Below are 16,150 nucleotides of genomic sequence, written 5' to 3'. Positions count from 1 at the left end.
TTTCGAAAACATTCCTGTGTGTTTGATTAGTGTTGATTTGTTTCAAAAAAGCTCAGAAAAAGGAAGACCAACTAGCTCGTTATCAGAAGTGGGATTTGAACCCACATCTGCAGGGGAGACTGCTACCTAAACACAGCACCTTGGACCGCTCAGCCATCCTGACGTGTGCCACAAGCCCCAACCGGTCTGATAAACCACCGCGATCGCACTCTGTTCCTCGATCATCGCACTGTTATTAAAGTTAAATGGAGTGACATCAGTACTGAAATCTTTGAAAAATCTGTCGGCTTTCATGACCCATTTACTTTGTGGAGTGAATGTTGCACACTTGCGAGAAAACATTTGTGAACCCTTTGGAATGATCTGGATTTCGACATGAATGGCTCCTAAAATGTGATCTGATCTTCATCTGAGGCATAATAATCAATAAAGACAGTCTTATTTAACAAACAACACACACGACATTTTACACTATCAATTCAATTCAATTCAATGTATTTCTATATAGTGCCTTTCACAACAAGGATGTCCCAAGGCAGTGGCTATAAAAAGGCGGGTAGTGTGGCTTAGTTGGTTAAAACGCCTGTTTAGTAAATAGGAGCTCCTGGGTCTGAATCCCAGCAGTGGCTGTTTTTTTCTGTTTTCTCGAGCAGAACTGGTCATTATGGACAATCGCCTACGGCTAGCCTTAATTAAATGCAAGTATTCATTTCCTGTCTTAAGCGACTTGTTTTTCTTAAAATGGATGCAACTTGCAAAAGATGAAATACAAATCTTGCTAATCAGCACTCGTGGCTGGCAAACAAAGTCAGCAATGTTTTTTCATTAACCTTAACCTTGCATATGGAGAAGAGTTAAACGATTGAGTCCATGCAGCTTAATCGGTCCGCACATCGGGTTCTTAACTGAAAGGGTGGTAATTTTTTTTTCTTTGAAATCAAAATGAATCAGAATATCAGTGCAAAGGACAAACTCTTGGTTTGGTTTAAAGATATATGGTTTTAAAACAGACAAAATGTAGAAAACAGGTGTTTCTCACTTTTGGAAAAAAATGGACCGGGGGTAATATTGTGCTAGTAGCAGTGCTGAGCTCACTGTGTTACAGTCCAGCAGTGTAACACCAGAGCCAGTGGCGCAATGGATAATGTGTTTGACTATGGATTAGGAGGTTGTAGGTTTGACTCCTGCCTGGCTCCTGTTGCTTTTAAACCCATCAGGCTACACACTACGTAGCCTGTTCTACTTACTGTATTGTAATCGTATCCAGTAAGATATTTCCTTCATGTAAATAAACTGCACCTGACAGCTTTAGAAAAACACCTGAGCTCAGTACGGTGCTGAGAGCTCAGCGTTGCTGTCATTCTAATTAGCACGCACTGCATCAGCTATGAACCCAAACTTTTCAATTATTCCGATCAGTAAATCAACACGTACAGATGCAGCCATTCAAAACAAGCAGGCAATACCGCATTATTTTGTTGTGCTCTTGACGCAGTCTACCACGAGTTACCGTAAAATCTCGTATAGTACCTCATAATACCACGTGGTTCCGCAAGTAAAATAATAGTATCAGGAATTTCCGCAAGGTGGAGATAATAAAGCTCAACCTCTCATGTTTGAGCTGTCGCCATTAAAGTTTTTAACGAAGATATTACTAATAGTATTAATAATGAATGACCTTGGACAACCTATTAAACCTATTACTTGATTCTTATGGATCCCCGGTTCCGCCGGGGATTAAAAAAAAAAACCCATGGAATCGCATATCTAAGGAAATAGCAGTATAACCTTATTCATGCACAAACAGTGGCATGTTACATTATTAATTTGGGTGTTTCCTCTTGCCAGAAAGCTCTAAATTGCATTTTGAGTGCGGTTTTTGACTTTTTAAAATTACAACCCATAAATAAAGCTGATACTGTTTAGACTTTTAATTATTTAAAACTGTATTACAGCAGCACAATGCACAATGCAACGTAAATCGCTATCTTTGTCTTCTGCGTAATAATGTTCACCTCTCTGTCCAGCAAATTAACAACAGTAATAATAATGAACTTTATTGTATATGGCGCCTTTAAGGCGGCTCCTCAAAGCGCTTTACAGGATAAAAACAATAACAACAATACTGTAAGGCTGGGCAAATGATTTTTATTTTTTTTTAAAAAGAAATACAAAATGAGATATAATGATGTGTTCCGGCTTAGACATTAACGAAGAGCATAACAAAGGTCATAAAGGTCATAAACGATATTAATTTTGGAACATCAACATATTATGTAAACTGTATGTTGCTGTTATTGGTATTTTAAAGAAAAAATACTGTAAAATCTTGGGTTCGGCACAATGTTTCAGGCATTCATGTGAAGGACAACAGAGCTTTCACTGGCCGATTATCAAACTTTATTGATAAAACAAAAACCAAAATTATCCGACCAAGCCAGAAGAAGACAAAAAGAATAACGGAAACAGCGCAAGCCTACATTCTCACCTCAGCCGTCCACACCACACTTTTCCCTGGGTCAGAGATTAAATAAAACTTCACTCGTACCAAACAAATTATCACACACTGAACACTGAACATGTTAATCCAAATATGTCTCACAATACTTTTATGGTACAGATGCAGCCATTCAAAATGGGTGAGGTATTTCACAGCATACCCCGGTGGGCGTGTCGCGGTGTCACGCGGTTAATCGCGCATCATTTGACGCTCTGCCGGAAACTATCCGGCGTCACCTTGTAAAACCGCCAGGGGGAGCTTAACCTCTCATGTACAGCATTTGAGCCTTTAATTTTGAACTGTGTATTACAGCATGTTAATCATCAGTCATTAAAATGTTGGTATATTTTATGAAAGCAAGATTGCTCAGTTGGACAAAAGTACACAACCTACCTTTATCAGAAATATTTATGCATCAAAGCCTTTACCAAAGATATTACTAATAGTATTAATAATGGATGACTTTGGACAAGCTGTATACTCAAAGTATAATTTCTTTAGCACATTTGTACAAGCACTTGGAATCTGTCCAAGCCATACTTTGTCAGGCATTTTGTTTTACTTCAACGGGCATAAAAACTTCCTTGCTTTTAACAGGGCGTTTCATAATTTCTAACTACGAAAATGATTTAAAATGCGACACTTATCATTCAACTAGAGCTCAAAATATCACAAGGATCCTCAAGAGCACAGCAAAGAGTGTATTAAAAGACACTTGTATTTATCAACGCTTTCTTTTCTGTATACCAGATTTTATGGAACCACTTCAGAAGGGTGTCAGCCAGTCAGATTCCAGGAATCGGTACTTTAAAGGAAAAATACACACCGGTATTCCATTTCTCCCTAATGATTTTAAGCATCGAAGTATTTAACTAGCATGTGAAATAGCGTGTGAAAAAGTGGTAGTTTTAAGCTTTTCTGCTAATATAATATGGAATCACGTATCTAAAGAATTTAATAACGAGATGATTATATTCGTGTACTGCGACAGGGCTGTGTAGGGCTGTTTCGCCTCCCTGTTCATGCGAGTTGTCCTGTAGCCTACTGGTCTGCGTGCCTGCCTAACAACTTGCAGGTTGTTTGTTCAAATCCAGCTGGTGCTAGACTTTTCTTTTAACAAACATTTCTTCGAAAAAATAGAATAGCGATATTATGGACAATCAATTGACTTTTATATTTCAAAATATCGCAACATGATCGATTCTAAGTCATTTTTGATAACAATGAATAGTCACCTTCTTCCCTTCTGACAACGGTCCCTGCTTCTGCTTCCTGCTTCTATTGTGTGTGTGTGTGCAACAGAGTAAATTTTTATAGGAGAAATGGAGACTGGACAGTATGCGTTACAATGTAAACATTTATATTGATTTAAATCGTGTTCTGATTTAAATCGCAAACGCGTGTTTAATTATATGTGTTTTTTAATCATAATCAGGCTAATGCAACATAAATTGATACAGTATCTTTGTCTTCTAAGTATCTTAATAAACTTTCAGCATAGCTTTCTACCCGTTAAGATTTATATTTCTTGGGATTTTGGGATCAAACGTGGAAGGATTAGATTGTAATCGTTTTTATTTGTCAAATACGTGATTGTATTTCTGAATGTTATGTGACACCTACAGTAGTTCACTGCTTTAAATACATCGAATTAAGAAAGTTATGTGTAGCACCTTAGATCTTTTTTCTGAACCAGGGAAAATCTGATTATGTTTCTCTATAACAATAATAAAAAACTTTATTTTACATATCGCCTTTAAAAGTGGCATCTCAAAGCAATACAGTAGATCGAAAAACAGTTAAAAGGGACCAAAGTAAATTCCAGACAATCGCAAACGTGTTTTCAATAAAATTCTTTTATTCATTCAGCAGAGACTGAGAGGGACATCCAGCAGAGAGAGACACACACACCAACAATAGTTGTTTTGTCCCTTGATTTACTGATCTGCATTAATTTAATCTTGTCAATCAGATCTTTTTTTCTCTATTTGAATTGTCGTTTACACCTCACACAACTTTAAAAGCTAGCAAGACAGGTTTCGATTCACATTAGCTGGCGAGCCTTGTTAACAAAAAAACTAATAATAATGTAACATGCCACTGTTTGTTCATGAACAAAGTTATACTGAGATTTCCTTAGATAAGCGATTAAAAAATAAATAAATAAAAATTTGAATCCCTGGCGGAACACATTCCATAAGAATCAGCGCTTTTACAGTATATATCGCCTTTAAAGGTGGCTTCTCAAAACGCTTTACAGGATAAAGACAACAAGAACAGCAACAACAACAATATTGTATTTCATTGCAGTTTGAAAACCAAGTAATAACTTAACTATACGTGCAAACGTTTCATATGTTGCTGTTGTGAATGCCTGTGGTGTGTATCTTATTTGCCTTGAGTCCTGGCTGTCTCTCTCCCCCTTCCCCCATCTCTCCCTCAATTCAATTCAATTCAAGGTGTTTTATTTGCATGACAAATGGGTACAATTAGTGTTGGGAATGTATATTTTGATAGTTACACCCGGCGCAGCACCGAGGGAGTGTCTGCATTTATAACTTAGTTTTTAAAATTAGTCAAGCAATATGAAGCATCTCCTTTTACTTTTAAGTCCCTTAAATACATTGAGCACAGCTTTCTCACCACTTAAGATTGCTTTTTGATACCATCCTTACACAAAGCCGAAACTTTCCGATGACTCACAGTACAAGTGGAAAGATTACAGTCTTTAATTTTGTGACGTTATACGTTTTAGGAACGTTTCATCTAAACAAACACCACAAAACTATCCTGGTTTGCTGATTATGCCTGCTGCGGTCCACTCCTACCCTCGCACCTAAAGAATAGTATTTTAAATTTCTTGGTGCAGTTCATTAACCCTTGTATGTGCTGTCCGCGCCCAAAACGCAATTTAAAAAAAGTCAAAAACCGCGCTCAAAATGCAATTTAGAGCTTAATAAGATACACTCCACAGGCATTCACAACAGCAACATATGAAACGTTTATTTTTTAATCGCGTATCTAAGGAAATCTCAGTATAACTTTGTTCATGAACAAACAGTGGCATGTTACATTATTATTAGTTTTTTTGTTAACAGGGCTCGCCAGCTAATGTGAATCGAAACCTGTCTTGCTAGCTTTTAAAGTCGTGCAGGTGTAAACGACAATTCAAATAGAGAAAAAAGACCTGACTGACAAGCCGAAACATACTCTTAGAGTCTGATTAATAGGGAATATAATACAAAAATATAGTACTAAAAAAGGTACTACCACTTTTAAAGGTGATATGTAAAATAAAGTTTTTTATTATTGTTATAGAGAAACATGATCAGATTTTTCCTGGTTCAGAAAAAAGATCTAAAGTGCTACACATAACTTTCTTAATTCGATGTATTTAAAGCAGTGAACTACTGTAGGTGTCACATAACATTCAGAAATACAATCACGTATTTGACAAATAAAAACTATTACAATCTAATCCTTCCACGTTTGATCCCAAAATCCCAAGAAATATAAATCTTAACGGGTAGAAAGCTATGCTGAAAGTTTATTAAGATACTTAGAAGACAAAGATACTGTATCAATTTATGTTGCATTAGCCTGATTATGATTAAAAAACACATATAATTAAACACGCGTTTGCGATTTAAATCAGAACACGATTTAAATCAATATAAATGTTTACATTGTAACGCATACTGTCCAGCCTCCATTTCTCCTATAAAAATTTACTCTGTTGCACACACACACACAATAGAAGCAGGAAGCAGAAGCAGGGACCGTTGTCAGAAGGGAAGAAGGTGACTATTCATTGTTATCAAAAATGACTTAGAATCGATCATGTTGCGATATTTTGAAATATAAAAGTCAATTGATTGTCCATAATATCGCTATTCTATTTTTTCGAAGAAATGTTTGTTAAAAGAAAAGTCTAGCACCAGCTGGATTTGAACACACAACCTGCGAGTTGTTAGTCAGGCACATACACCAGTAGGCTACAGGACAACTCGCATGAACAGGGAGGCGAAACAGCCCTACACAGCCCTGTTGCAGTACACAAATATAATCATACCGTTATTAAATTCTTTAGATACGCGATTCCATATTCTATTCCCTATTAATCAAATTCTAAAAGTATGCTTGTTGACTCCAGTATCACGTTAGTTAAAGACTTCGAAGCTTAAAATGTTTAGGGAGAAATGGAATACTGGTGTGTATTTTTTTCTTTAAAGTACTAAGACCAGCTATATACTGTATGTTTATGTTCCAAAATTAATATCGTTTATGGCCTTCACACGCGTTACAGTATGCTCCTATTCTTTTTATGCTCAGCTACTAAGATTTCCCTTCAGTGGTAAAATTCAGTATCTACAACGGGCACAGCAAAGACGTTTACTGTAAGTCTTTCTACGACAGACCAACGGACCACGAGTGCCCCTGTTGGTCAACCAATCACGTACTGCGGTGCCACGCGTCATCTTGCGTAACGCTGCGCGACGCCACCTGCAGTACGTGTCTGTAACGCACACTTTGAATGGCTGCATCTGTACATTACTTTGCTAAAATGTATTTAAAAATAAAAACGATTACAAACGCCAGCAGAGAGAGAGACACACACACAGTTCTTCATTGTCAAAAAGTAATTGTTTTTTACTTTGTCAGCACCCAGACAAACGCAAACGCGTTATTAATTAAATGCTTTTATTCATTCTTAATCGAACTCACAAGTTGTCATCTGCTGTTGAAGCTCTGTGAGACTAGACTCACACATGGCTAGACTTGACTATTTAACCATGAGATTATGTTTATGTTTATTAATCTTCCTTGTTATGCACTGAGAATGATAAGCACCCCAAACACGAGAGCGGCGTAGCGGTCGGCTCTGGCTTTCCCATCTATACTGATGCACTGCAAGTACAACCCCCCTCTCTGCGGGAGTGCTGACTGTGACGAATTAAACCGGTTTCACAGGTATTCACAGCGAAAGACACGTCCCCCCCTCCAAAGCCCAGTAAGTACAGTTACTTTTTGACAGAGGGCAAAAAACTCTTTCTCTCTCTCGCTTGCCCTCCCCCCTGTGTATTGTCTGTTTAGGGCAAGCAAGAGAGAGAGAGAGAGAGGGGGTGGGCGAGATAATGTAAATCGAAACCTGTTTTTCTAGCTTTTAAAGTCGTGCAATGTGTAAGCAGGAACACATCATTATATCTTACATATGAAAAATACATAATATAGCTCCCAAACAAACGCAAACGTGTTTTTAATAAAATGCTTTTTTTCACTCATAATCTGATAATTTCAGGAAGACTAAGGAAGGACTAAGGAAATTGTCATCTGTTGTTGAAGCTCTGTGAGCTCGGTGACTTTGAGACCACTTGTTATCCCAAGTTGTTTGAATCGCCACAATTCAAATAGAGAAAAAAGAGCTGACTGAAAAGATTTAAGATGTGGCTGTCAATGTTGGGTTAAAAAAAACACGTTGCCCGACGTTAGTTGCATTGCTTGAAAAATAATTTTATTTCGAGAGCCTGGATAAGTAATTCAAGTGTTTTTTTAACTTCCTGAAAAACAAGTAATAATTAAACAATATGTGCAAAAGTTTAATGATATGTCGCTGTTGTGAATGTCTGTGGAGTGTATCTTATTTGCCTGTCCTGGCTGTGCTCTCTCGCTCGCCCTCCCCTCTCTCTCTCAATTCAATTCAATTCAAGGTGCTTTATTAGCATGGCAGATGGGTACAATCAGTGTTGGGTGTTTACTTTGTAATCTGTGGTTCTTTTAACTGTTTTTACATCTACTGTATTGCTTTGAGATGCCACTTTTAAAGGTGATATGTAAAATAAAGTTTTTTATTATTGTTATAGAGAAACATGATCAGATTTTCCCTGGTTCAGAAAAAAAGATCTAAAGTATACTAGTTTGTCACTCTTCTCATTCTCTCTTTGCTAAATGGCTTTTCATACTAATCTGATCAATCTAACTGCCTGTTTTCTGTGCTTTCTCTATCCTTTAAAATAAACTATTATTCCACAATGCAGGGTATTACATGGCCAGTATCACAGGCCAGTTCACAGGTTTGCATGCATAATTTAATTTTGAAAGCCACTGAGACATCAGGTACTACTGTTGTATTTATGAAAAAGAAACAAAACAAAAAGTATACTAATAACTGTGCCATCCTACTCCTTAGTTAATACAATTGATTATTTATAAACAGCTAACATTGTTAGCAAAATATTTTGAATTATATTTTACCCTGTTTTTTCTTTGGTTTTGTATTTAACTTATTATATGATAGTCAGATTTAATGTATATTTGAACAATGAAAATATATTTTTACAAGATGCGGGGGAAAGTGCAACAACTTATTACAGTGCTAAATTCAATATTATTGATTACTAATAGTTTATGCTAACACCTAACTTTCTTAATTAGATGTATTTAAAACAGTGAACTACTGTAAGTGTAACATAACATTCAGAAATACAATCGAAAATAGTTTTGTGTTGTTTGTATAGATGAAACGTTTCTAAAATGTATAATGTAACAAAATTAATGACGATAAAAATCTGCGGAATTCACAGACGCCAGTGGAACGAACAATTCTCCCAGATATCCAACTGTTGCCCATCACTCAAGAGAAGGAGGGGGGGTTGTACTTGCAGTGAATCGGTATAGATGGGAAAGTCAGAGCCGACCGCTACGTTGCCCTCGTGTTTGGGGTGCTTATCATTCTCAGTGCATAACAAGGAAGATTAATAAACTGTAAGAGGACCAGAGGGAGGGTCATCCAGGACAGGTATTTTAGGAACGATCTGCTCACTGTACTTGACTAAGACCTGACCAAGATGGCCGCTAAGAGAAACCAGCTGACCCGCAGATGGAAAGGGCTCAGGCTGAAAGACAACGAGACGCAGGTGGGTCTCATCAGGAAACAAAATATATATGCCCCGGAAACAGTGAACCGGCACGGAAGCCAGTAGGTGAATGCGTGTTGGAGAAGATAGGGGAGTTTGGTTGGAGTGAATAAAGATTTAAGGACAACGGATTTTCGGAATAAATAAAGGATAACGGTATACGGCTTGTGATTTGGACTCGACGCGGATTTGTTGGATTTTACGAACTTTTGGAACACGGACTGAACAAGGACAGAGAAAACGTATTGCGGACTGGTTTGGAAGACGGACGAACGAAAGAAAAGGAAGAAACCTCATGAAAATAAAAGAAGAGTTTGTGGTGTGAGTACTTTCGTACTTATTACATTTATCTATTCCCCTGGAGACGCCACAATTGGTGGAGGATGCGGGCAACCGCTGATCGTGACTAAGACTTGTGGAAATAAAAAGTTGACATTTTTTTTTCCTCTTCTTCTCTCGGTTTGGGTAAGAACTCTCGCTAACAACAATGGAACAATTAATACAACAATTGTCCTAAGCCACCCTAACTCAGTTCCACGCTTTAAAGACACAACAAGAAGCCATACAGGCACAGCAGGAGGCTAATAAGATTCAAACGGAGACGAATCAACGAATTATAGAAGAGCAGAATTTGGTGAGAGAGGAATTGCAAAGATTAGGAGAAGAAATTAGACGGTCCTCGGTAACAGGGGGAGAACCCCGTAAGATGGAAGAAATTGGGCTTCAAAAGATGTCGGAGCTCGATGATGTAGAAGCATATTTAACCACCTTTGAGAGAACAGCTGCCAGGAATGCATGGCCCAGAGAGCAATGGGCAGGGAGAGTAGCGCCTTATTTAATTGGGGAAGTCCAGAAGGCTTATTACGATTTAAAAGAAGAGGATGCGGAGAACTATGAAACTCTAAAAAAGGAGATTTTGGCAAGATTAGGGGTAACCATGGCGATAAGAGCATGTTCCATAACTGAAAGTATCAAATGGACAAGCCAGCCAGATCTCAGATGTTTGACCTGGTTCATCTGGCGAAGAAATGGCTTCAGCCAGAAAAACTAAACTCGGGGCAAGTGGTAGAAAGAGTAGTATTGGACCACTTTGTGAGGAGTCTGCCTGTTCACTTGAAAAGAAAAGTGAGTGATGGGGATTCCCAGACCTTAGACCAGGCTGTTGATTTAGTGGAGCAACAGCATGCCACAGAAGCCTTGATTAAGGAAGAGGAGAGGAGGAAACCTGAGAGTTCAGGGAATGGAACGAGGTCACTGAAGTACCGGGACCATCGAGATCCTCCTCAATTTACAACATCTTTTCAGGAAAGATCTGTTTAAAGGCCCCGACCATGGAAAGAGTCCCGTAGGTGTTTTAAGTGCCATAAAGAGGGACATTTGGCCAGTAAGTGTCCCAACTGGGGTGAACCTATGCAAGTGGACACCAGAGAGGAAGCCAAATGCAACTACCTCACGGCGAGCGTTCCGTCCTGTGAGGCGCCCCACATCGCTAAAATTAAGATAGGGGAAAAGCCTGTCGAGGCCCTGTTAGACTCTGGAAGTATGGTGACCCTGGTGACCTCTTCAGCCCTACCTGAAGGAACCAAGGTCGGGCAAGTGGTAGGGATACCTATTACGTGCATTCATGGGGAAACTAAGGTGTATCCATCTGTGAAAGTTCCATTACTACAGAAATGGGAATGTATAGTTCGACTGTAGGGGTGGTTGAACAATTGCCTTACCCTGTGGTGTTGGGTCGTGACTGTCCCCACTTTCTTCAAATTTTGAATACTGTCCAGTTGGCTAGGCATGAACCACTCCCCTGTCCAGGAGATTCAGATGATAACACAGATTCCCCTGGAGAGGCGAACCAGCCAGGAGAAGGCTCGGAACTTGGAGATGAGTTCTTAAATATGGATTTACCAGACTGGGACCCACCCGAACATCGAGGTAGGTTCGGAACGGCCCAGCTGGAAGATGGGAATTTAAGACATGCATGGGGACATGTGAGAAAAATTGAGGGGGAGTTATGTAATAATAATAGTCCCCTGAATTACCCCTACTTTATGGTAAAAAAACAATCTCCTCTATCAGGTCCAGAAGAGAGGACAAGAAGAAGTGGAGCAACTTCTCATTCCCCGAGCCTACCAGTCGAAACTCCTCAGCTTGGCCCATAGCCACCTCCTGGGAGGACACCTGGGCGTGAAGAAAATGGGTGAAAGGCTACTTTCTCTATTTTTCTGGCCCGGAATATACAAGGCCATCGAAAGATATTGTCGGGAATGCCCAACCTGTCAGAAAACTGCCCCACAACCTTATTATAAAAACCCTCTGATTCCCCTCCCAATAATAGATACTCCTTTTGAGCGGATTGGTATGGACTTAGTGGGACCCCTGATTAAAACTACAAAGGGACATCAGTATATACTGGTGATACCCCGAAGCCATTCCTCTGAGGGCAGCTACGGCCAAAAACATAGCTAGAGAGCTAGTGCACGTTTTCTCTAGAGTGGGAATCCCTAAGGAGATCTTAACAGATCAAGGGACTCCTTTTATGTCAAAGGTCATGCAAGACCTAAGTAAGCTTTTGGGTATTCATCAAATCAGAACCTCTGTTTATCACCCACAAACAGACGGATAAGTGGAGCGCTTCAATAAAACCCTGAAAAGCATGCTGAGGAAAGCCATGCAAAAGGATGGCAAAAATTGGGATCAATTGCTCCCTTATCTAATGTTTGTTATCCGAGAAGTACCGCAAGCCTCGACTGGGTTCTCTCCTTTTGAGTTATTATACGCTCGGAGACCACGGGGATTATTAGACCTGGTCAAAGAGTCCTGGGAGCATCAGCCTTCACCATTACAGACTGTCATTGAACATGTGGAACAAATGAGGGAAAGAATAAACATTGTTGTTCCCATTGTGAGGGAAAATCTGGAGAAGGCCCAGGCGCAGCAACAGCAAATTTATGATAGGGGAGCTATAGTGCGAGAATTTCAGCCAGGGGACAAAGTATTGCTATTGGTCCCGACCCCGGAATGTAAATTCCTGGCATCCTGGCAGAGGCCTTATGAGGTGGTGGAAAAAATGGGTCCAGTCACTTATAACGTTAAGCAACCTGACAAATGACGACAGCATCAAATCTACCATGTGAATTTACTAAAGAGATGGCATGGTACAGAAGTTTTGCTCACCCACTTCTCCCCTGATCCTTTGGAAGAAGAGACGGGTGCCGTCGCCGTGGGGGACCTGGCTCCGGCGCAGAAGCAAGAATTACAAGAGTTCCTGTCGCAAAACAAGGATGTTTTTTCCCAAAGTCCTGGTTGAACCCACCTCATTCAACATAAGATTATCACGGAACCAGGAAAAAGGGTAAGGTTGGCCCCCTATCGAGTACCTGAAGCAAAAAGGAAACTAATTAAGGAAGAAGTAGAAAAAATGTTAAGAATGGGGATAATAGAAGAATCCCATAGCGAGTGGGCTAGTCCCATAGTACTGATACCCAAGCCAGACGGAACTATTAGGTTCTGTAATAACTTCAAAAGATTAAATGAGATCTCGTTGTTTGACGCATACCCTATGCCTCGTATAGATGAGCTAATCGAGTGATTAGGTAACGCCCGATATATCAGTATGCTAGACCTTACGAAGGGATATTGGCAAGTACCCCTAGCCGAAGAAGCTAAAGCCAAAACCGCGTTTGCCACCCCGGAGGGGCTATACCAGTATCGGGTCCTTCCGTTTGGTTTACACTGCGCTCCTGCTACGTTTCAGCGATTAATGGACCGCATACTCAGACCTCATCGAGATTTTGCGGCTGCCTACCTAGATGACGTCGTAATTCATAGCACGACTTGGGAACAACACCTACTACACTTGGGAGCAGTAACCGGAGCTTTGCGGAAAGCAGGATTAACTGCTAATCCAAAAAAATGTTGTCTAGGGACCTAGGAAGCCAATTATCTCGGTTATACGATTGGGAGGGGAATGATCATGCCACAAGAACAGAAGGTACAGTTAATTAGAAACTGGCCTAGACCTTCTACAAAAAAAGCAAATAAGAACATTTTTGGGATTAGCAAGCTACTATCGTCGATTCATTTCAGGATTTGCCCCATTGCACGACTTAACAAAGACGAGTTGCCCTGAAAAAAATAAAATGGACAGAAAGGGAAGAGAGGGCCTTTCAAGAACTAAAAAAGACTTTGTCATCACAGCCGGTCTTACAGGTACCTAATTTTAACAAAACATTCATGGTACAAACTGATGCATCGGACACTGGGATTGGAGCCATACTGTCGCAGGAAATTGAAGGATCAGAGCACCTCATTTTGTATATTAGCCGTAAATTAAGCCCTGCGGAGAAACATTATTCCACAATCGAAAAGGAGTGTCTTGCGATCAAATGGGCCCTGGATTATTTAAAATATTATTTATTGGGAAGACGATTCATCTTGTATACTGACCATGCGCCACTAACCTGGTTGTTAAGGAACATGGACAAAAATGATCGGATTACGCGATGGGGCCTTAGTCTCCAGAGGTTTCAGTTCCAAACGGTTTATAGACCAGGAAGAAAACAAGGTAATGTCGATGCCCTCTCCCGAATGCATTGTTTCTTTTCCAGACAGCCCGAGGACGGGGCTGATCTCAGGGGGAGGGTATGTAAGAGGACCAGAGGGAGGGTCATCCAGGACAGGTATTTTAGGAACGATCTGCTCACTGTACTTGACTTAGAGCTCACCAAGATGGCCGCTAAGAGAAACCAGCTGACCCGCAGATGGAAAGGGCTCAGGCCGAAAGACAACGAGACGCAGGTGGGTCTCATCAGGAAACAAAATATATATGCCCCGGAAACAGTGAACCGGCGTGGAAGCCAGTAGGTGAATGTGTGTTGGAGAAGATAGGGGAGTTTGGTTGGAGTGAATAAAGATTTAAGGACAACGGATTTTCGGAATAAATAAAGGATAACGGTATACGGCTTGTGATTTGGACTCGACGCGGATTTGTTGGATTTTACGAACTTTTGGAACACGGACTGAACAAGGACAAAGAAAACGGATTGCGGACTGGTTTGGAAGACGGACGAACGAAAGAAAAGGAAGAAACCTCGCGAAAATAAAAGAAGAGTTTGTGGTGTGAGTACTTTCGTACTTATTACATTTATCTATTCCCCCGGAGACGCCACAAAACATAAACATAGTCTCATGGTTAAATAGTCAAGTCTAGCCATGTGTGAGTCTAGTCTCACAGAGCTTCAACAACAGATGACAACTTGTGAGTTAGATTAAGAATGAATAAAAGCATTTCATTAATAACGCATTTGCGTTTGCGTTTGTCTGGGTGCTGACAAAGTAAAAAACAATTACTTTTTGACAATGAAGAACTGTGTGTGTGTGTGTGTGTGTGTGTGTGTGTCTCTGCTGGTGTTTGTAATCGTTTTTATTTTTAAATACATTTTAGCAAAGTAATGTACCATAAAAGTATTGTGAGACATATTTGGGTTAACATGTTCAGTGTTCAGTGTGTGGTAATTTGTTTGGTGCGAGTGAAGTTTTATTTAATCTCTGACCCAGGGAAAAGTTTTATTTTTTCAAAGAAACGTTTGTTAAAAAAAGAAAGTCATGGCGGCAGCTGGATTTGAACACGCAACATATGATGGAGTCAGGAACCTAACCCACAGCACCACTGGCAAAGCCGCATGAGGAGTGTTGAAAAAGCCCTACAGAAACAGTATCAACAGACATTGTACAGCGTGTACTATTCTTGTGTTGTGGTACATGAATATAATTATATCGTTATTAATTTCTTTAGATACGCGATTCCATATTACAGATGCAGCCATTCAAAATGCACGGTACAAACCCGCGGTACAGTAAACTACCCACAAGCCACCGCAGGGCACCGCGGTAAGTGATTGGCTGGCCAAAATAACTGACAGGGGCACTCGTGGTGCATTGGTTGGTAGTGAAAAGATTTAATCATTTTACTGTGCACATTTTAATCCTCTTTGTATTGAATATTGATATGGAATTTTACCACTAAAGGGAAATTTTAGTAGCTGAGCATAAAAAGAAGAGGAGCATAACGCATCTGAAGGTCATAAACGATATTAATTTAGGAACATAAACATTACTATATGTACGTAAACTGTACTGTGTATGGCTGGTCTTGGTAGTTTAAAGAAAAAATACACACCAGTCTTCCATTTCTCTATAAACATTTTAAGCATGAAAGTGTTATGAAACGGTACCCAAAAATGCTATTGATGTATAGAATGAATTTTAATTTAAAATTATTTATAAATTATTTAACACGAAAATTAAGCTGTTTACATCTTCCGCCTGAGAACAGTCACCCGTTGCTACTCAACGCAGAAACACAGCCACTAACTAGCAAAGAGAGGACATTAGCTAGCCAATATGATAAAGAAATAAATGATTATTTTGTTTATTTCTTTTGCACTTTTATTTGAACATTTCCATCGATTGTACAAGCACTTGAAAACTGTCCAATCCCTAGTTCATCAGGCATTTTCTTTTACGCTGCGGGCATTCTCCCAGTCTGGTGCCGGTCTGTGTCTTCTAGGATATAATGCCAGCGATTTTTTGTTAAATTTGGGTTTCCAATAACACCGCAGCAAACTCTTGTTTTTATGTCCACTATAACAGACAATCTCCTTTGCTTTTAACCGAGCGTTTAATAATTTCCTAAAATGAAAATGATTTACTTTATTTCCCTTACGGGATCAATAAAATT

The sequence above is a fragment of the Atractosteus spatula genome, unplaced genomic scaffold, assembly GCF_055471065.1.
Source record: "Atractosteus spatula isolate fAtrSpa1 unplaced genomic scaffold, fAtrSpa1.hap1 Scaffold_24, whole genome shotgun sequence".
Lineage (NCBI taxonomy): Eukaryota > Metazoa > Chordata > Actinopteri > Semionotiformes > Lepisosteidae > Atractosteus > Atractosteus spatula.
This window is presented reverse-complemented; position numbering follows the sequence as displayed.